Here is a 23,227-nt window from a genome sequence, read left to right as displayed (position 1 = left end):
AACTTCCCCAAACTGGGGGAGGAAATAATCGAACAGACCATGGAATTACACAGAACCCCCAACAGAAAGGATCCAAGGAGGACAACACCAAGACACATAGTAATTAAAATGGCAAGGATCAAGGACAAGGAAAGAGTTTTAAAGGCAGCTAGAGAGAAAAAGGTCACCTATAAAGGAAAACCCATCAGGCTAACATCAGACTTCTCGACAGAAACCCTACAGGCCAGAAGAGAATGGCATGATATACTTAATGCAATGAAACAGAAGGGCCTTGAACCAAGGATACTGTATCCAGCATGACTATCATTTAAATATGATGGCGGGATTAAACAATTCCCAGACAAGCAAAAGCTGAGGGAATTTGCTTCCCACAAACCACCTCTACAGGGCATCCTACAGGGACTGCTCTAGATGGGAGCACCCCTAAAAAGAGCACAGAACAAAACACACAACATATGAAGAATGGAGGAGGAGGAATAAGAAGGGAGAGAAGAAAAGAATCTCCAGACAGTGTATATAACAGCTCAATAAGCGAGCTAAGTTAGGCAGTAAGATACTAAAGAAGCTAACCTTGAACCTTTGGTAACCACGAATCTAAAGCCTGCAATGGCAATAAGTACATATCTCTCAATAGTCACCCTAAATGTAAATGGACTTAATGCACCAATCAAAAGACATAGAGTAATAGAATGGATAAAAAAGCAAGACCCATCTATATGCTGCTTACAAGAAACTCACCTTAAACCCAAAGATAAGCATAGACTAAAAGTCAAGGGATGGAAAAACATATTTCAGGCAAACAACAGTGAGAAGAAAGCAGGAGTTGCAGTACTAATATCAGACAAAAATAGACTTCAAAACAAGGAAAGTAACAAGAGATAAAGAAGGATACCACATAATGATAAAGGGCTCAGTCCAACAAGAGGATATAACCATTCTAAATATATATGCACCCAATACAGGAGCACCAGCATATGTGAAGCAAATACTAACAGAACTAAAGACGGAAATAGACTGCAATGCATTCATTGTAGGAGACTTCAACACACCACTCACCCCAAAGGATAGATCCACCGGGCAGAAAATAAGTAAAGACACACAGGCACTGAACAACACACTAGAACAGATGGACCTAATAGACATCTATAGAACTCTACATCCAAAAGCAACAGGATATACATTCTTCTCAAGTGCACATGGAACATTCTCCAGAATAGACCACATACTACCTCACAAAAAGAGCCTCAGTAAATTCCAAAATATTGAAATTCTACCAACCAATTTTTCAGACCACAAAGGTATGAAAGTAGAAATAAATTCTACAAAGAAAACAAAAAGGCTCACAAACACATGGAGGCTTAACAACATGCTACTAAATAATCAATGGATCAATGAACAAATCAAAATAGAGATCAAGGAATATATAGAAACAAATAACAACAACACTAAGCCCCAACTTCTGTGGGATGCAGCGAAAGCAGTCTTAAGAGGAAAGTATATAGCAATCCAGGCACACTTGAAGAAGGAAGAACAATTCCAAATGAATAGTCTAACATCACAATTATTAAAACTGGAAAAAGAAGAACAAATGAGGCCTAAAGTCAGCAGAAGGAGGGACATAATAAAGATCAGAGAAGAAATAAACAAAATTGAGAAGAATAAAACAATAGCAAAAATCAACGAAACCAAGAGCTGGTTCTTTGAGAAAATAAACAAAATAAATAAGCCTCTAGCCCAACTTATTAAGAGAAAAAGAGAGTCAACACAAATCAACATAATCAGAAATGAGAATGGAAAAATCATGACAGACTCCACAGAAATACAAAGAATTATTAAAGACTACTATGAAAACCTATATGCCAACAAGCTGGAAAACCTAGAAGAAATGGACAACTTCCTAGAAAAATACAACCTCCCAAGACTGACCAAAGAAGAAACACAAAAGTTAAACAAACAAATTACAAGCAAAGAAATTGAAACAGTAATCAAAAAACTACCCAAGAACAAAACCCCGGGGCCGGACGGATTTACCTCGGAATTTTATCAGACACACAGAGAAGACATAATACCCATTCTCCTTAAAGTGTTCCACAAAATAGAAGAAGAGGGAATACTCCCAAACTCATTCTATGAGGCCAACATCACCCTAATACCAAAACCAGGCAAAGACCCCACCAAAAAAGAAAATTACAGACCAATATCCCTGATGAATGTAGATGCAAAAATACTCAATAAAATATTAGCAAACAAAATTCAACAGTATATCAAAAGGATCATACACCATGACCAAGTGGGGTTCATCCCAGGGATGCAAGGATGGTACAACATTCGAAAATCCATCAACATCATCCACCACATCAACAAAAAGAAAGACAAAAACCACATGATCATCTCCATAGATGCTGAAAAAGCATTTGACAAAATTCAGCATCCACTCATGATAAAAACTGTCAGCAAAATGGGAATAGAGGGCAAGTACCTCAACATAATAAAGGCCATATATGATAAACCCACAGCCAGCATTATACTGAACAGCGAGAAGCTGAAAGCATTTCCTCTGAGATCGGGAACCAGACAGGGATGCCCACTCTCCCCACTGCTATTTAACATAGTACTGGAGGTCCTAGCCACGGCAATCAGACAAAACAAAGAAATACAAGGAATCCAGATTGGTAAAGAAGAAGTTAAACTGTCACTATTTGCAGATGATATGATACTGTACATAAAAAACCCTAAAGACTCCACTCCAAAACTACTAGAACTGATATCGGAATACAGCAAAGTTGCAGGATACAAAATTAACACACAGAAATCTGTAGCTTTCCTATACACTAACAATGAATCAATAGAAAGAGAAATCAGGAAAACAATTCCATTCACCATTGCATCAAAAAGAATAAAATACCTAGGAATAAACCTAACCAAAGAAGTGAAAGACTTATACTCTGAAAACTACAAGTCACTCTTAAGAGAAATTAAAGGGGACACTAATAAATGGAAACTCATCCCATGCTCATGGCTAGGAAGAATTAATATCGTCAAAATGGCCATCCTGCCCAAAGCAATATACAGATTTGATGCAATCCCTCTCAAATTACCAGCAACATTCTTCAATGAATTGGAACAAATAATTCAAAAATTCATATGGAAACACCAAAGACCCCGAATAGCCAAAGCAATCCTGAAAAAGAAGAATAAAGTAGGGGGGATCTCACTCCCCAACTTCAAGCTCTACTACAAAGCCATAGTAATCAAGACAATTTGGTACTGGCACAAGAACAGAGCCACAGACCAGTGGAACAGATTAGAGATCCCAGAAATTAACCCAAACATATATGGTCAATTAATATTTGATAAAGGAGCCATGGACATACAATGGCAAAATGACAGTCTCTTCAACAGATGGTGCTGGCAAAACTGGACAGCTACATGTAGGAGAATGAAACTGGACCATTGTCTAACCCCATATACAAAGGTAAACTCAAAATGGATCAAAGACCTGAATGTAAGTCATGAAACCATTAAACTCATGGAAAAAAACACAGGCAAAAACCTCTTAGACATAAACATGAGTGACCTCTTCTTGAACATATCTCCCCGGGCAAGGAAAACAACAGCAAAAATGAGCAAGTGGGAAAAGCTTCTGTACAGCGAAAGACACCATCAATAGAACAAAAAGGAACCCTACAGTATTGGAGAATATATTTGAAAATGACAGATCCGATAAAGGCTTGACGTCCAGAATATATAAAGAGCTCACACGCCTCAACAAACAAAAAACAAATAACCCAATTAAAAAATGGGCAGAGGAACTGAACAGACAGTTCTCCAAAAAAGAAATACAGATGGCCAAGAGACACATGAAAAGATGCTCCACATCACTAATTATCAGAGAAATGCAAATTAAAACTACAATGAGGTATCACCTCACACCAGTAAGGATAGCTGCCATCCAAAAGACAAACAACAACAAATGTTGGCGAGGCTGTGGAGAAAGGGGAACCCTCCTACACTGCTGGTGGGAATGTAAATTAGTTCAACCATTGTGGAAAGCAGTATGGAGGTGCATCAAAATGCTCAAAACAGACCTACCATTTGACCCAGGAATTCCACTTCTAGGAATTTACCCTAAGAACGCAGCAATCAAGTTTGAGAAAGACAGATGCACTCCTATGTTTATTGCAGCACTATTTACAATAGCCAAGAATTGGAAGCAACCTAAATGTCCATCGGTAGATGAATGGATAAAGAAGATGTGGTACATATACACAATGGAATACTACTCAGCCATAAGAAGTGGAAAAATCCAACCATTTGCAGCAACATGGATGGAGCTGGAGAGTATTATGCTCAGCGAAATAAGCCAAGCGGAGAAAGAGAAATACCAAATGATTTCACTCATCTGAGGAGTATAGGAACAAAGGAAAAACTGAAGGAACAAAACAGCAGTGGAATTACAGAACCCAAAAATGGACTAACAGGTACCAAAGGGAAAGGAACTGGGGAGGATGGGTGGGCAGGGAGGGATAAGGGGGGGAAGAAGAAGGGGGCTATTAAGATTAGCATGCATGGGGGGAGGGAGAAAGGGGAGGGTGGGCTGCACAACACAGAGAGGACAAGTAGTGACTCTACAACATTTTGCTAAGCTGATGGACAGTAACCGTAATGTGGTTGTTAGGGGGGACCTGATATAGGGGAGAGCATAGTAAACATAGTATTCTTCATGTAAGTGTAGATTAAAAATTAAAAAAAAAAAAAAAAGAAAGAAAGAAAGAAAAGGGGGATTACTCCTTAACAGGATAAAACTATTGGTAAATCAAAGATCAACACATGCTTTAAATATCCTTAATGTTGATCACTTAAAGGGTGTCAGATGATCAGCTATGGAGGTACTTTTTTCTGATAATATTCCTTTCTCTTAATTAAAAAAAAAAAAAAGCAGTTACTGTGTGCTGACCTCCAATGAGTTCTGCACAGTGGTATAGAGGGCATGTCAAAGTGTGGGCAAAGGGTCTGTTTGTTTCTATGCAGAAGATCAAGGCCTAGCTTGGATACCCAGAAAATGAACTAAGATACGATATGAGGAGGAGCTTCCGGCATCAGCACTCTCTGGAGGACTCGTGCCGGGGGATGATCGTCAAAAAGCCTCCACAGGGATCCGGACGATGCTGCGGTTGTGGCTGCATCCAGCCCACCGTCTCCTGGACTTGCCATAGGAATGAGGAGGGAGATGTCTAGGCTGGCATGTGCATACAGTGAGACAACGAATTTGACCGGATCTGTACTGTTGGAACTCAACCAGGAGTTGGGAGGGGTGCACGTTGTAGCACTCCAAAATCTCATGACTATAGACTATCTATGGTTAAAAGAACATATGGGATGTGAACAGATCCCAGAAATGGGCTGCTTTAATTTGTCTGATGGTTCAAATACAGTTGGACAATATCCATCATATCATAGATAAATTTTCACAAATGCCTAGGGTGCCTAAATGGTTTTCTTGGCTTCAGTGGAGATGGATGGTAATTATAGATTTGCTTTGTTTATGTCACCGTATTCCTATTATGTTAATATGTGTGTGCTAATTAGTTAGTAGTTTAAAACCTATACATACTTAAGGTACTCTACAAGAAGATATGTCAAAGAAATAATCAATCCTCCCGTGTTTCCTTCATATGCTACATCTATAGCTTTTCTTCTTCCTTCCTAATTACAACCCTTAAATAGAATTCGTGCCTCATATCGAATTTACCGAGTATCATAATTCCTCCAGGTGGTAAAGATACCTCGAGACAAGTGCTGGGCATAGAAGCCACAGGGCATAAATCTGCAAAGAAGTAAAAAGCTAACCTTTGCAAACAATATGGCTTCTCTCTCACTTACCAACTTTACATTTCCCTGTATGGCCCCGGAAGATGACTGGTTAGCCAGAGACGGGTAAGATTCCTCAAGGGAGGAACAACCTAAGACAGGCACAGTCGCAGGGGGGCCATCAGGTGAGAATTTGGGGATCAACAGAGGTGAGGCTCAGAACCTCACCCCCCCTGCTTTGAGAGAAATCTTCTGCATCCGTGGATGTCTTGCTGCCCTTGTCTAGCCTGGATTAATACTTGGTCCATAGGCACACACCTGATCATCTGATCATCTACATTTGCCCTCTTACAGCACTAAACTATGTTTTCTACCTTTATCTTGCATCTACCTACAACTTCAGAATTTTATTAAAAATAATAATAATAATAATAATAATAGGAGAAATGTGGGATCAACATATAAATCAAGTACAAAACTCAAACGAATATTCATATTTGACCTGATTGTTTATAGGTCATAATGCATGATCAAAACCGAAAGTTTCTGTGATGACTGCCCTTGTACTGTTCACCATGTAAGAATTTATTCACTGTGCAAGAATTCGTTCACCATGTAAGAACTTGTTTGTTATGCTTCAGAAGATTGGAGACTGACGAGAATTAGGCTTGAAATGGATTAATGATTGTACATTGAGCATTGACCCCCCTATACTGAATTTTATTGTTGTTAACAACCATTTGATCAATAAATATGAGAGATGCCCTCTCAAAAAATAAAAAATAAAAAAATAAAAAATAAAAATAAAAATGATTGGGCAAAATTTCCCTCACCACAGAATAATACAAACTCCGGGTTTTCTAGCCTGCAAACTTTCCAACCCAGGTTGGCGACATCAGCTATGTCCCAGTCACTACTCTAAACACATGGTGAATAGCATGGGCATGCTCCTGTCTCAGAGAGTTTGGCATAATGCCTCTCCCTATACATCAAACAAAATTTAGGACTGTGAGATATACAAACTACATCACAAACCTTCAAAAAGAAGGAGCAGGCGACATAAATATATGTTCAATATAGATCTACACATACTGAGAAATCTTGAGCTCTTGAGCCATTTTAAAAGGAGAGACAGAGAAAATGATAATTAGGGGAAAAGATACTAGAGGCCTGAGGAAAGCCAGTGAGAGGGAATCCTGATGGGAAGAGCGGGAGGCAATAGAGTGAGAGAGGACCATGCTCAACACTCAGATAGCCTCAGATGGGCACCGCTGCCCACCCTCCTGCCCCGAGGGTTCACACACCTCCCTCCAGGAATGCCTAGTTCTCCCCTTGAGGTTCTCCTGCTAGGGGTATTCCCACATAGAAGTCTTAATCTCTCCAAGTGGCTCCTTTATATTTCTAATTCTTTTGTTCATTCTAGGTAGAAAGAAATCCAAGTGACTGGAAATCAGTCCTCTTCAAACTGCAGACTCTTTGAGGCTGAAATCCACCCCTGATTCCTCTTACTCTCTCTCTTTTAACACACCTAGCAGAGCTTCCAGCATCTATTAGGTCCTCAATCAGTCTTCACTGAATGAAGACTAAATTGAGGATTCTCATTCCTAATTTACCACCTTGGGCAAATAAATGAGACCCTACATATACAAGACTGATTTTTATATCCACCATACCCAAAACTCTGCTCTAATAAGCTGAATACGCACAACAACTTTTCAGCAAGGGAAGGTACCCACGAGATTCTGGGGAAAGAGGATGAATTGGAAAACACAGAAAATACCCTCTAAGAACTTACACTGCATACCCCCCCCAACACACACTGTTTCCCATGTTAATTCACAACTCACTGGACCAGTCCTCTCTGGATTACTCTGGGACAGAACTGCCCATTGAGCTTTCAGGACTGTCTCCATCTTCTTACCTGCCAATGAGCTTCACTCAAAAGGGAGGGAGGAGAGGAATCAGCCAAGCTCACGTGGGACATCATACGCTGACTGGGAGGCTGCATACTGAATGCTGTGGTCTGACCGTGCCTCCTCTAATTCATATGTTAAAATCCGACCCCATAAAGAGGATGGTTTTAGGAGGTGGGGCCTGTGAACACTTAGGCCATGAAGGTCTAACTCTCATGAGTGGGACTGGTGTTCTTATAAAAGAGATCTTCCGAGTTCCCTGGCTCCTTTCTGCCATGAGGATACAATGAGCAGCCTGAGAAACAGAGGAAAGCCCTCACCCTCCCATACTGGCACTTGGTCTTCCAGCCCCCAGAACTGTGAGAAATCAAGTTCTACTGTTTATGAGCCACCAGTCTGGGCTATTTTACTGCAGCAGCCCAAATGGACCAGGACGCCAAACAAATGAAGAATGGAAGAAGGCATATAATACGCACACATGCTTCTGAGATAAACATAAAAATTACAGCGTTGTTTTAATTTGTCAATTTTTTCTTAATGAGAAGGATGACAGTTTACCAAAGCAAAACCAGGGGAAATGCTCTCTACCTGATACGACACTTTCCAAATGAGGATCACAGCCAAGAATTCAGAACATTCTCCAGGATGTTTAGGATACTGTTGATGTCCAAACAAAACCTTTTTCAAGTGAGACCAGCTGGGGAATGGAAATGAAGTACCGCGATGCCTCTATGGCTCTCCTTGGTGTCTTACGGAATTCTGAACTGTGAAATGTCAGGGCTTTTCCATAGGCCTCCAGATAAATAGGTTGTAATTGTAATCCAGAATAATATATTTCTTGGTTGTGCTGAAGAAAGCCAGGATTGCAAAGATTTTCCCATTGAAAGAGGCTTTAATGAATAAATAAACTGGTATATCCATTCAATAAATATTATTCAGCAGTACAAAGAAATGAGCTGTGAAGCCATGAAAAGTGTGGAAGAACCTCAAATGAACATTGCTAAGTGGAGGAAGCCAATCTGAAAAGATCAGTTTGCCAGGATTTGGGGTGGGGGGAAGGATTAGATGAAACACAGAGGATCTGAGGGCAGAGAAACAATTCTGTATACTGTCTGGTGTTCACATGACGTTTCACATTTGTCAAAACCCATTGAATATGCACTACAAAGAAGGAACCCTAAACTATGCAACTTAGCTAATAATAATGTATAATATTGGTCATTCAATTGTAATACATGTAGCACAAATGCAAGATATTAATAACTGGAGCATCTGGGTGTGGAAGGGACTGTGACCCAACATATAGGAACTCTGTGTACTTTCTGCTCAGTTTTTCTGTTAACCTAGAACAGCCTATGAAAAAAAAAGCAGCCCTGTAAGAAAATTTTAAGTGACAACAGCATAAATCTTCAGAAATCAAAGTGAGTTTTATGAATCTGTTTTAGGAGGGGCAACAGTGCAAGGGTGTCGCCTATGGTGTTCTTGTCTTATTCATGATAGATGGTGTGGATATTCATCAGCCATGAAGTGGTCTTGGTAATAGCACATGCTTGTCGCTGACTCCTGGCTGGTGCGTTACATTGGGAAAGGAACATAGGTAGAAGGTGGTAGAGTAGAAATTGGGGAACTTTCTGGAAAATACAACTAACATTTATTAAGCACTTTTGTGCCAGGTACTGTTCAAATGGCTTTAAATGCATCATCTAATCATTAGAAGTCTGAGGAAATTACTTTTCCTCATTTGCAGATGAAAGCCATTATCCCATTACAACCTCAATTTTTAGGAATTACAAAAATGAGCCATTCTCACTCTTAACATAAGACAACTCTAGAGTTCTCATGGGCGAAACAAGCCAGAATACTCGAATTTTCATTGTCAGAGAGAATGTCAGTTTGTTTATTCCCCCATCTTAGATAGATGACAGGCCTCACATGAGGAAGGCTACAGAAGAGTCAGTGTAGGGCTGACGTGCGGGATCCCTGACTTCATCATTCATCCTGATTCTTTATGTGACTTATGCAAATGTAGAAAATGTGTCTGAGTAGACATGTGGTAGATTTGAGGGAGTTTCCCATGCTATTAGGCAGAGAAAATAGAAATGTTTTCTACCTTAGTCTCAGTTGTCAGTTCTGATATTTAGTATTTTATTTGCACACCGTTCTATTAATGCAGCTTTAATATGAGCATCCTTCATCTTCAGTGTTAGTGCGTACCATTGTCATCCTACCCACAGGTGTATTTTTAAACATTGGCTGGTGTTGGCCCCCAGTGAGTGCTTAAGAACTGAATGGAGCTGTCTGCTTTCCAACCATAAGAGACCAGGAAAATTAATTGAGGTATGCCTCTAGAAAACAATGTCATGCAGACATTGAAAATTATACTTATGTAATCTTGAATAAAGTTGGAGGACTCACCTTTCTCAATTTCAAAACTTACTATAGGTAAAACAGTGTGATGCCAACATAATGAGAGCCATGTTGATTGATGGGGTAGAGCTGACAGTCCTGAAATGAGCCCATACATCTGTGGTCAACTGATTTCAGCAAGGGCGCCAAGACCATCCAATGGCGGCAGGGAGAATGGTCTCTTCCACAATGTCATTTGCACAACTTTATAAACATGCAAAACAATGTACCTGGATCCCCACCCACAGCTTATATAATAAACTCAAAATGGATTAAAGATCTAAATGTAAGAGCTAAAAGTATAAAACTCCTACAAGAAAACATTGGGGTAAGTCTTAATGACCTTGGATTTGGACATGGATTCTAACCTATGATACCAAAAGCACAAGCAAGAAAATATAGATAAATTGAGCCTCAGAAAAATCTGAAAGTTTTGTGCTTCAAAGGACACTGTAAAGAAAGTGGAATAGACAACCTATGGAATGGGAGAAATTACTTGCAAATGATATATCTGATAATGGTCTAATATCCAGAAAACATAAAGGAACTCCTAAAGCTCACCCAAAAAGAAAACCAGATAAAAAATGAACAAAAGATTTAAATAGACATTTCTCCAGGAAGATACACAAATGGTCAAGAGGCACATGAAAAGATCCTCAATATCATTAACCATTAGGGAAATGCAAATCAAAACCACAATGAGGTACCATTTCACACACACTGGGATGGCTGTAATTTTTTAAAAAGGAAAAATAGCTATTGGTAAGAATGTGGCAAATCGGAACCCTTGTACATTGGTGTGAGTGTAAAATGATGTCATTTCTGTGGAAAACACCTTGGTGGTCCTCAAAAAGTTAAACACAGAATTACCACAAGGCCCAGAAATTCTACTCCTAGGCATACACCCAAAATAATTGAGGATGGCACTCAAACAAAAATTTGTACACTATTGTTCACAGCAACACGATTAACAACAGCCGAAAGGTGGCAACAACAAATGTCCATCAACTGACAAATGGATAGAATGAACCTTAAAAACATTATGTAGAGTGACAGAAGCCAGACATAAGAGGCCACATGTTGTGTGACTCCATTTATATGAAATATTCAGAATAGGTAAATCCATAGGGACAGAAAGCAGATTGGTGGGTGCCAGGGCCTGGAGAAGTTGGAGAAATGTGGAGTGACTGTTCAGCGGGCTCACCTACCTTATGGGGGATGAAAATGTTTGGGACTAGACAGAGATGATAGCTGCACGATGCTGTGAATGTACTAAATGCCACTGAGTTATACACTTGAAAATGGTAAGGTTAATTTATGATGGGGTAATTTTACTTCAATAAAACATGCTTATAGAAATGCCCAGTAATACAATGTCATGTTCACACTTCACTGTTAAGAACAGCAGGGTACAGAATAACCTACAGTAGAAGATTTCAACTACATATAAATAGATATGCATGGAATGAAGGGCAGGAAGGAAATAATACAAAATGCTAGTAGTGGTCATCCCTAGGTTATAAAATAGCAGGTGGTTTTTATCTGTTCTTTATATACTACTGTATTTCCCCAGTTCACTTCATCATGCATTATTCTTAAAATCAGAAATAGCAAAAATATCTCGTTTTTAAAAATTAAATAAAGAGAATCCCTAATGCTCATTTCACTCCAGCATTCCAGCTCTGAAGTTATGGGGAGAGAACGGAAGAAAAAGGAAGTGATAACGGAGGAGTTATAGCTGAAGAAAAGAGAACAGAGTGAGGGGCAGAGGCCCCGCAGCCGAACACCAGCTTCAGCTTCACAGAGTGAGGCTGGGTGGCTTTGCAGACTTCTAGGAAGACCTCCCTAGACCACTCTCTTTACCATAGTGAAGCTGGTAAGAGTTTGGGGCAGAAGTTCAGGGGGAATAGTCCTGGGTTACCTGGAAAACAGAAGGAAGTGGATGCTCAGGCCTCATATTCACACAGCTGTTGATAAGGGAGCTCCATTTTAGCAGGTGGCTGCTTAAATGTTAGTGCATATGGCAGAGAAATGTCAGTGTTCTTAGGCTTCCCTATAGATTCTAAGCCTTCCTTGCAGTTATATTGGTTCCCCATTTCTGGCTCTGGCTAATGGACCATGAGTGGAAGTGACCTGTGACGTTTCTAGACAGAGACATTTGCCCTGGTGAGCTTAGGGAGCACACATTTCAGAAGGCACAGCTTCTCAATGGAACGAGGCCACTTGGCCTGTATTGTGTTAAACTCCTGAAATTCAGTCATTAATTATGCTTACATAGAAATTGGAACGCAGAGCAGGGTGCTGTCATAACAAAAGCCATAAAGTAAATGTATTAGGGTAGTTGGTGAGCAGAGGCAGCCAGGAACTGGGTATCAGAGGATGGTCCCTGGTTGGTGGGGCAACAACTTCAATGGCTCTGTCTCTGTGCTGGCTTAGAAGGTAGACGGTGTGCCTGCCACGCTGAAAACAGATGATGAGCACAAGCTGGTTGCCATCGGTTGCATATGACAAGAGGTTGCTAGAAAGATGAGTTAGGGGAAGAACTGCCAGTGTACAGAAATAAATACAAGGAAATACGTAGTATCTCAAAAGTCAGTGCCTCTTACCCCAGATGCCATATTAAATTTCGCGACTGCGTAAAATGACTCAGAGCAAGGACCCAATGAAGGGGAGAGCAGGGTCAATAAGCCTAGAGATCTAATGTACAGGCAGCATGACAATAGTTAAACATACTGTGCTGAATAGTGGCAATATGCTGAGCATAGCTTTCAGGTGCTCCCACAAAAAAATATACAGGGGCACGGAGAGATGACATATTGATTAGCTTGGCTGTAGCAATCATTTCACTTACATATATGTGTATCAAACCATCATGTTGCACACTCTAAATATATACAGTTTTTATTTTAATAATTTTACACCTATGGTAGTATACCAAAGCTAATAGGTAGAAAATGTATCTCATTTTAAGTTTTAAAATTTATGAGCATGTTTTTCTTGTATTCATTGACCACTTGTGTATCTACTTCTGAAATGCTTCCTATATGCTTTGTTTTGTTTCTACTGAGTTATTCGTCTTTGTTTTCCTGATGAGTGAAAGCTTTACATTAAAAACCTTAGGTCCTTTTCTCAGGGGGAAAAAAAAAAAGAGGGTGATGCTTCCTTGATTTTTATTCCCCAAAGCCTCGAGGTAGCAGTCATCCATTTGGAAAGAAAAAAAAGGATGAGAAAATAAACACAAAGTGGATTTGAGAACTGTGCCTTGAAAAAATTTGGGTTATGGTTACTGATTCATGGAACATACTGGAAGCAGTTGTCCGAAGTCTACTTAGTTCTGAAGGGAAAGGTATTGCCAAAAAGAATTGGAAGCTGGGACCAAACCCTCAGATCTGCACCCCCACAAAACAGGAAGTAGACAGAGCCACTCATAAGGAGGAAATAATGGCCCATACTTACTTCAGTCATGGTCAAGGAGAGTAAGGGAAAGAGAGGAGCCCCCCCACCACCACCACCACCAAAAGGTTTCCAGAGGCCAGGGTCCCGCTGGAGAACTGTAGATAAAGGACTCCCCGCTATCTGGCAGGATAGGATGCCTTTGAACCTCTGGTAGATTTCACATTACTAGGGACCAGTGGCTGTTAGGTGACTCCATGCTTTCCCTTTCCAAATAACAGGAAGTTATTTAGATTCCCAGTAAGGGCGCTTGTTGTGATTATCCTGTTGGCCATAGATACTGATGAAGGCTGACCATTTGGGCCTCAAGTTTTAGGTTTCCAAACCAAGAAGAGTCACATATAGACCTGAGAGACTCTGTGGGATGCTGTCCAGAGAGGCTCAACTTTGAGTTGTTTAACCAAACATCTGTGCCTGCCTCTGAACTTCCATCCCCACCCGCTGCCCCAGATGCTGAGGTTTAGCATGTGTCTTGCTTTACCACTTGGCTACGAGCAGGTGTGTCTTCTCCCTCTCTCTCTACCCCTGCAGTCAACACTTTGCAGGTCACATACTCCCAACAGCATAACTATAGGGACCACCAAACTATGTTATGAACAAGAGATAACCTTGGGTTCTTAAGTTTTGGAGGATTTGTCTGCTCACATATAGTAGCTAACATTGATTACCCTAATTATGTTTGTTTTATGATAGGGTGTTAGATCAGGACAGACTCTGACCACCGAGAAGCTCTCTTCAGGGTCCGATGCAGTGATATCAGCACCAAGATTCATCGTGGTTTACTCAGTGTGAGGCTTGGAGCACCGAGTTAGAGATCTGGCGCAGCCTCTTTCCAGCCAGAAATGCAAACATCTACGGCTCTCCTCCATCAAAGTGTCAACTCACGTGCATCTTTCCCCATCTAAATTCCAAATCCAAACATTGGGTCTAAAATCTGGGAGCTTGCACTGGAGGATGGCTCACAGGAGTTCTCAGCTAGAGTACGGCATAGTCTGGCAGGTCCCAGCCAGCTAGTAGGTATACCTGTAGTCATTGGTTACAGCAATAGCTAGGCGCAGAATACTGTGACTGAAGTACTGGCATTCTAGATTATACCTATAAGAGGACATCTAACAGGCTTCTTTAAGTGGGATAGAAAGGGGAGTTTCAGCAGCTACAGGAAATTTCTTTGGCTTGGCGTGTCTCTGCAATAGTCGTAGGGACAGCGGCCTCTGGCTGCTGTGTCATTCCCCGTTCTTCACAGTGGCAAGCGTGAACTCTACAGTACTCTACTTGCTTGCAGTGTTTCCCTGATATTCACCATACATGGGGGTACTTTCACTCATCCTACGTCTCACAGGAGATATATATATATTGTAATTGACACTAGTAGATAGTAAGAACTTCACTGCTCTTAAGTACCTGTCCTTCAGAATTCTAGTGGTTTTCCAAGGGCTGGAAGGGGACCCTGATTCTTTGCTGAAGAACGCAGATGGCTCATCAGCTGGCTCCCCCTGAGTGTGCAGCAGACAGCCCCCTTTGTTGCTATTAGCATGTTGACTACAACTGTAGTTACCTGGTGACAGGATGAAATTACACAGACAGCAATTTACTTTCATACCCCCCGCCTGGTAGTCAATTTCCTAGCGGAAGTCACTCTTCCAAAGAGTATGTAATTTTGATACCTGTTTAATTTGAATCCTCTCTTGTTTGACAGGGTGATTTCTCACCCTTTTTCAATGAAGCCATGTACCCCTCAATTGGGATTCTGCTCCCTGCTGCTATAGCTTGTTCCTGCCTAAAATATTTAGAGAAACGGCTCTCCAAAATCAGTGAATTTAATTGGGATTGCATGTGTGTACATGCATACATTTTGACACACAAAACAACTATTTCAGTACACACACTTTCCAGTTTAAATATTTATATCGTATCCTCACAAAGCAAATTTGGACATAAGTAAATATGAAATTTATAATATCTAGATTTTTCAGGGGAGAAATCTAATGGTAGAATTGTCCAATAAGAATGTTCTTCGGAATTGAAATAGCCTTTTATTAACAAGAAGGTGCCATAATTTCTAATCTAGCACCAAGTTCTTATATAAATGATCCTTGAAGATCCATAAAATCCAGCTTACTGATTCAACAAAGCTCCAGCCCTCAGGTCTGTGACCAGGTCTCATCCTTGCTCCTGGAGAACAATCGCTATCCTAGGAGATGGAATCCCAGGAGTGGAGTATCGAGTGAATGATACACATACACAGCACATGCCTCTTTTTATGGAATATATTCAAATCAGAGAGAATACCAAAAGGGTGACCCATCCAGAGATATCTCCTGATCTGGAATGCTCATTCTCACAGGCAACACAAATGCTTTGTCTCACAACTCATTTCTCTTCTGTTCCTTTCTTTAAAAAAAAGGGGGTACTGATTGAAAAGAAAATACACTCGTGAATCTCCATGAGCAGAGAACTGAGCTGACAAGCTGCCTCATTTTCCTGGCTCTTTCTCTCTAATAGTAGCTCCATTAGACTGCATCCTTGGGAATGCTGAGAAAGAAATTTTTGTGTCTGGAGAACCGACTTCAACTTGTTCTGATTCTACAAAAAAACTTCCCTTTCCTGAGTGTCCTACCAACCAACCAGGTTACCCAGTGAGTAGAATGTATACAGCGTGCCTGGGGAGGGGATATTTTTGGGGGTCAGGGACAGTAAACCCATGTTTGTGTGAATCAGATAGCATGTGGGGCCCCAGTGGTTCAGTCCCAGCACTGCGTCATAGTCAAAGAGACACAGTTCTATCAGTCAAAGCACCTGGAAAGTTTGGCTTGCATCTGTCAAAAAACATTAACGGAACCCTATTTTACAGCTCAGAATGAGTCTCAAAATCATCTTTTTTTCAATCCCCACAGCCACTCCAGAATCTCTCTAAATCTTTTACTCTCAAGTTTTCACCAGATATTCTCTTATTAAATCTCCAGGCCACATGATCTTAAGAGAGACACACATATGTCCACACAGAAACACATATGTGTATGTATGCATGTATGTATAGACATACTACTCATATTAGCCATGTATACAAGTATACAACTCTATACATATACAGATGCATACGTGTTTGTATATTATACACAAACACACTTCCCAAGTTCTGTTCACAAAAGCTTATAAATTGCATCAGCAAAGAAGAGACCTCTCCGTAAAGGCTGAGGAGCACGCAAACTGACCCAGCACAGGAAAAAGTATCTTCAAAGGGTTGTGAAATGGTAAAAGAACTAACTTCATGTGTTGCCATATTTTTGTCCCTGTCATAGCTATTCATCCTTTCTCGTTCTTCCCATAGGTTCTCAAGTTACTATTGCTGCATCAGGTTTCCCCTCCATGTCTACAAGGTTCACGCTAACTTTCCACTCCAACTCACTTTTCAAAGCCAAACCATTTATGAGGTTGTTAAAATAATCACATAATTCCATGAGAAGTGCTTTTCTGCAAGAACAAAGTATAGCAGAGACCACCAATCTTCCAGGCAATAAGGAGATAGCTCAAAGATATCTCCTTGTCACTGTTTTAATTTTAGATGAGTGTCATTTTTTTTTAATTAGCCTCTAGATCTTCCTGACTATATCTACAGTTGGGCTTTTGTCTTATTTACAGATCTCTCACTGCCCATCAGGGGACCTCCATAGGCATTCTGAGACCCACTTATCCATGATCCAACTAACATAAGCTTCCAACAAGTCAGATAAGATGACTCTTAGCAGCACCAAGGTGATAAGCTTGTTAGGATTTCTTCCAGGTCTCTTCAAATAGGTGTCATCTCAAAGGCAATAGCAATTTATCTATACGTGTAGTTCGCATAACCTGCTACTGCTGAGAACTTGTGGGCTGCCCTTCATCCTGGGGTGGGAGAGGTCCTGATTCTTGAACCCATGATTTTCATCTGTCAGAGTCTAAACAGGACAATTCCTTAGACCATCATCAGCTCAAAGTGTTGATGACTAAGGCGAAACCCAGAAGCAGCACTCTCCCCAGGCCCACAAAGCTAAGCACAGGGAGGCAGTGTGCCTTCTCACATGGAGACATTTGTCAAGCTCATTCATTCATGCAAAAATCAATGGAGGGCAGAGGCTTAGGATCGGTGGAGAAGTCAGGCAGAGGCCATATAGGAATGACAATGGATGGCCAGGGGTGGAAAAGAATATAAGTGAGCCAACTGTGAAGATAGAACCAAATGGGTCTTCATCATGTGACCAGGCCAAACGGACAGGTCTGGGATCAAAATAACCCGCAACCAAGGTGTCCCTGCAGCAAGAATGTAAGGGCCTGGCATGGAAGCTTACCTAGCAAGCAATGGGATGGAGCAGCAGCCTCGGGAGGCAGACTCTCTGTGCCCCGCATTGTCCCTCACAAGGATAAGGGGCTTGCCTCTTCTGAACCAAGTTTCCTCAACTGTACCAAGCAGCAAACACTAACAGATTACTTCATGAGCGTGTAAGGATCTATGTGTTAATACAGCGAAGCATCTGCCTCGAAGGAAGGGTCTCAGCAGTGATGGCTGCTGTTTTTCTGAAGGGCCAGACACTCTGACCCAGAGCAGGCAACTGGCCCAACTCCCAATAGGCAGTGTCCCCCACAAGGCCCATCACTGTTTCCCAGGTGGGAAGGGAGTTAATTTCCAGGGGACTTTAAATTTTCAAACTCCAAGCCCGGAAGTTATTTTAAGCCATACATGCTTCTCTGATGGCCTGTAAAGAGTATGCAAGGCACACATATAAAATTTAGACTTTTTGCAAATTCTTTGGTCTTTTGGAAGTTTTTCCATTTAAAAATCATAGGTTTCAGCTTAAAAATCTGTTACAGGGAATGCAAATACATTCCCATAGACATATTTTTTAATGGGTGGCTAGGTTTTCAGGTACATTTCCAAAATCCTTGAAGTAGTTGAAACATAGCACTTTTAATTTGCATTGTTATGGGTTAAAAGGACTTGTTTTTGATACGAGCTTAAAAAAATTCACAAGTGACTATGGCATCAAAGGCAAAATACTAAATTAAATATCAGTGTATCCAGACTAAGAACTGAAGCCTTCCTGAGGCCTACAGTTAACTGGTGACAACACACGTTCGGTATTTAGTTGTAACACCCAGAGTCAAGCAATGCTACAAGGTTTCATGGGCATCCACTCACTCAGCTTCTTTACCACTTTGAATCGTGTTTATAGTTCAGTTGGTGAATTTAAAGATCTCTTTGCAAAAATCTGACATGAACCTCCAATATCAGCTTATTCACTTTGCAGATATTCAGATATAAACTTACCATAATGATGATGGAGCTGATAGACCTCCAAAGCACACACTTCAATCAGAAGTGAACAAAACCACAAGACCAACATACCTGAAGTTAACATTAATGAAACATGAGGTTCTGTTAAATGAGATTGCTTCTTGCAGTCTGGATATGTACTGCTCTCTTGTGTATTTTTGTGAATTTGGCGGGTTTCCACCAACACTTTGTTTAATCTCATGGACTCACCTGCCTTCCCTTGGCCCAAACACATTTTACATAAAGTCCTTCCCTGTTCCTTTCTCTGTGGCCCTGTGGCAAGAGGAATCACACAAACCCAGAGACTGTTGTATTTCCAGAGACGGCTAGACCAGAGAGAGCCCCAGACCCATCTTCCAGGTGCCCTCTGGGCGGGGAAGCCCAGCCCCTACAAGGGCGGGTCATGGCCAGTGTTCCATGGACCACAGATTCATAAAGCTTTTCATGTACAGGCAACGGGAAGAATGGGAGTTCTCACAACTCAACCTACTGATAAAAAAGAACAGCCCCCCTGCTTATTAGGAAGAAGAAACCTGTTGCCAGAAGGGTTGAACGCCTGGTCAGCATTCCATGCCAGGCTCAGATATAAGGCCAACGAGACCTACACGATGCAATACACTGGCTATAAAGCACTTGGAAATGGAGCTGGTCTGAAATGAGAAGGGCTAGAAGTATAGAACACACAGTCTTTGAAATCCAGTATATAAAAAAAAGTGTAAAATTCTCAGTGATTTTTATATTGATTCTATTGAAATACTTCATTTAAGCCAGTATGTCTAAAATGTCAAAATTGATTTCACCAATTTCTCTTTTAATGTGGTTACTAGAAAAACGTAGTCATATACGTGCCTTATATGCTGTTTCCTCTGGACAGGGCCGCTCCAGGACCACTTGACTCCTCTCTTTCCAGTGCATCAGTGTGCCCAACTGGCTCCACTCCCACATGCCCACCCCAGCCGTTTCTCTCCCTCCTCGCTGTGGCCACCTTAGACCATGCTGCCATTGCTCACGCATGGACAAACCCAAAAGTCTGCTAACCAGCCCTGAAAGTCTGTCCACACAGCTCTCAGTTTGATCTCACACCCTCACATCACGTCTCTCTCTTGCCTAAACTCCTTCAATGGGTTCTGACTGCTGTTCGAATTAAACCAAATACGTTGTCATGGCAACAAGATGGCCAAGCTCTGCCCCTGCCTACCTCTGCTGTTTTATGTGGTGTTGCATCTTTGCTTCAAGGACCCAGCCATACTGGCCCTCTCTGGGCTCCTTTTTAAAAACAAAAACAAACGCACACCTGTTTCTACCACAGGGTCTTTGCAGTAATGGTTCCCTGTGCCTGGACATCCCTCTTCCCTGATAGTTCCACGTGTGGCTTCTTGTTAAGGTCATGGTTTTAATGACACCTCCTCAGAGGGGCTACCTTACCTCCCAGTCAAAAACAGGCTAACTTAGCCACATCCTTGGGATTTCCCTTTGTTACCAAGGAAAAGTTGGAAAAGTCTGAATGCACAATAGAGATAGCCTGTTTATCTAGTCCAAGGCAAGTGGCCTCATAAAGGTCACTCAAACCTTTACTCTCTAAGCATCTCATCTTTTTCACTGTCAGTGCCTAAATGAGACTAGGACACAGGGGCTGTTTTTAAGTAAGTAAATCATAAATAAGGTTCGTTTTTTTTCCCCCTCTTTCACCTTCACATAGGGTTCTCCCCCAGGATGTCACAGTGTTCATGAGACATGGTGGACATTACCAGTACTTCAAGGGCATACTCCTGAATTTCTTCCAAAAACCATACCTCAGGTCCTTCCCATTTATTCTTAGAGAGGCCCAGTTTAGTTAGATCATGGAATGAAAGGGTGATTAAGAATTAAAGGTTTATAGTTTCGAATCTCTTAAATCTTACGATCATGAAGACAGCAAGTACTGGGAGTCAGTGAAACTATGGACTTACTATAAATCTTTTTGCAGCCTTAATTTTACTTGAAATCTTTGTGTTTGAGGAAGCAATCATTTATGCAATTTTAGTATCAATATTAGGACAAGCATGGACACAGAACAGAATAAAATGAAAACTTTGCATGAATGTTTTAGCTCAACAGTGACCCTTCCAAATAATTGTGCACTTGGCAGGCTGCTCTGGCTGGTCTCCCGGACCCAGACCCTCAGCAGTAATTTTTACCCTCTTCAGCATTAGGGGGCTTGAGGGGAAGATTTTAGGATTGTTAAGGTGGTGATTTTGCCCAAACCAGGGCTGCTGGCATCTGAGCAGCAGTGAGCCATACAGCCTTCCGGTATGGGGATGTGGCTGAGAGTCTGACGAATTTAGAAAGTAAAGTGGTTCATTACCAAGAAGGCAAGTTAACTATTTTCAGGGCAGTAGAGAGAAGTAGGTATTTTTATTTGCGACTCTAAACGATTTCTGATTTAGGTCACTAAAATACAAAACTTCCAGCTCTACCTCCACCCTAGTCCGGATAAAAAACGCGAAGCACAAAAATACAAACCAAACAGTAGGGTCATCAGATAGCAGATTAAGGCAGCAAAACACAAGCTCTGCAGTTCCAGCCTCCAGCAGAACGGGCTGCATGGAACCTCCTCGGGCCGCAGGAGAAATGCATTACGTGAGCTCCTGTGCCAGGAAGCCTCGGACGGAGGCCGTCACAGAAAGCGCTCTGTGGCTCGGACCCCAGCAACTATCACCTGCCTGAGAACAGCCCAGACATGAGCACATTCTGTCGCCTGACTCCCACCTCCACCTTTGGACCCTAAGGCCCACACGCCTAACATGCACACACACTCTTCACAGCCACCACGATCACCTCCCACATGGCGCCTCCCCTGCCCTGGGAAAGTAGGCGCTGTTCTTCCTCCTGTTTTATGATCCAAAATGCTGTGCCTCTGAATCCTGTGCAGTGACATACACACCTTCATCTCCTCTTTCCAGCGGGAGGCATGCTTAAAGGAATGGGAGGGCAGTGCCCTCTTTACCTTCCACTTCTTTGTCCACAACCTTCTGTGTTTGTCTGCAGCACGTCCAGATATCTCAGCGCTTTCATCTCCTTCAATAGTTGGGACCTTTTCCGTGTGAGGTGTCCTCCTTCTGGGCTCAAACACAGACACTTAGAAGAGCAACCCCTTTGTCCTCACTCAAAAGAAAGGAGCTGAGAATCGCTGCTCTGGTTGAGATTCTGCTGCTCAACAGAAGACTTCGGGAGATGTCAAATGCCTCTGGACATAAGGAACAGCGTAAAAGCCAGGATGTGGTGTGGTGACATAGCTACTTCCAGCCACCGTCACTTTACCAGAACAGCTTTCAGTCCTGTTTCACGTGGTTTCATGAACCCTTGAATGTGCAGGCTTCCTTCACACCCACAGAGGTCATGAAGGACTTTTGAGAACGCTTGCAAAGTCAGTCAGTAGAAGGCAAAGAAGCCGGTGGAATGTAGGCTCCCCAGAGGGCCTGTTCCTGTTCCACATCTGCGTGCCGTGGTGGGCGGAGGGAGGCTAGCAAGTGGGGTGGCTGCAAGCTTGCAAACTGCCTTCTTGGTTGGCATGTGGGTACTCCTCAGTTTTACCAGGGGATGGAAACAAAAAATGAAAGTTCCTCAGGCTTCAGGGTCATAGCAAGACACAGAACTGAATTCCCTGTCTGCAACAGATGTGGGGACCCCATTCATGGATCCTCATGTAATCTAGACACACAATGTGAAAATGCCATGTATGTGCCTAAAACCCATGCCAGGTCTTCCCCCCCAGGTATGTGAGGTATGTGTGCTTTAGGAATTGGAGATTTCTGATACCTTCCCCTCTCCTGCCACCTCCCAACCATCTTTTAACTTGGATTCTGTAAGTGACCAAATACAGAGAGATGCCAACATCCCACACTGTATATTCTGAGACAGAGAGGCCCAGATGTAACTATTTAGAAATTTATAATCAGTATAGCCCCAAACAAGATTTTCTAAAGTCATTTCTTGCGAACAGTATATGGTGGTGGATTCCACAGCGTATAAAGGAACTGTGTTCAGGAATTTATTAGTTGTCTAAGAAGGACTCTACAAATAAATTTTATAAACTAGGAGACAATGTGTCAAAAAGGACAGGACTATTTGCTGAAAAATTCTGGCAAATAGACAAATCAGGTGTATCACATATCAATTACTAGTTAAGATAGAATTCATTCATTCAACAAATATTTATTGGTAGGCACCAGGAAGAGAAAGGTGAACGCTGTAATTACGGTCACTGGCTCATGGAGTTTACACTCTGGTGGGAAAAGTGGTTCACAAACAAGGGAACAGAATAAACAAACGTACATGGCAGCACCATGATATGTAA

The 23,227-nt window shown here is 41.7% G+C and overlaps 1 long non-coding RNA gene across 1 annotated transcript in view; it reads right to left on the bottom strand.

Annotated features, from left to right (window-relative positions):
* LOC140848310 (uncharacterized) overlaps positions 1-22,365 on the bottom strand; it is a 290,563-nt gene extending 268,198 nt beyond the window's left edge. The window contains exon 1 of the long non-coding RNA XR_012128920.1: positions 21,815-22,365. This is a non-coding gene — a long non-coding RNA (uncharacterized lncRNA). The remainder of the gene's footprint in view (positions 1-21,814) is intronic.
* Positions 22,366-23,227: the final 862 nt, after the last annotated feature.

Source organism: Manis javanica, chromosome 3, assembly GCF_040802235.1.
Source record: "Manis javanica isolate MJ-LG chromosome 3, MJ_LKY, whole genome shotgun sequence".
Lineage (NCBI taxonomy): Eukaryota > Metazoa > Chordata > Mammalia > Pholidota > Manidae > Manis > Manis javanica.
Note: the sequence above shows the minus strand (reverse complement) of the source record. Positions and strands in the feature narration are given on the sequence as shown.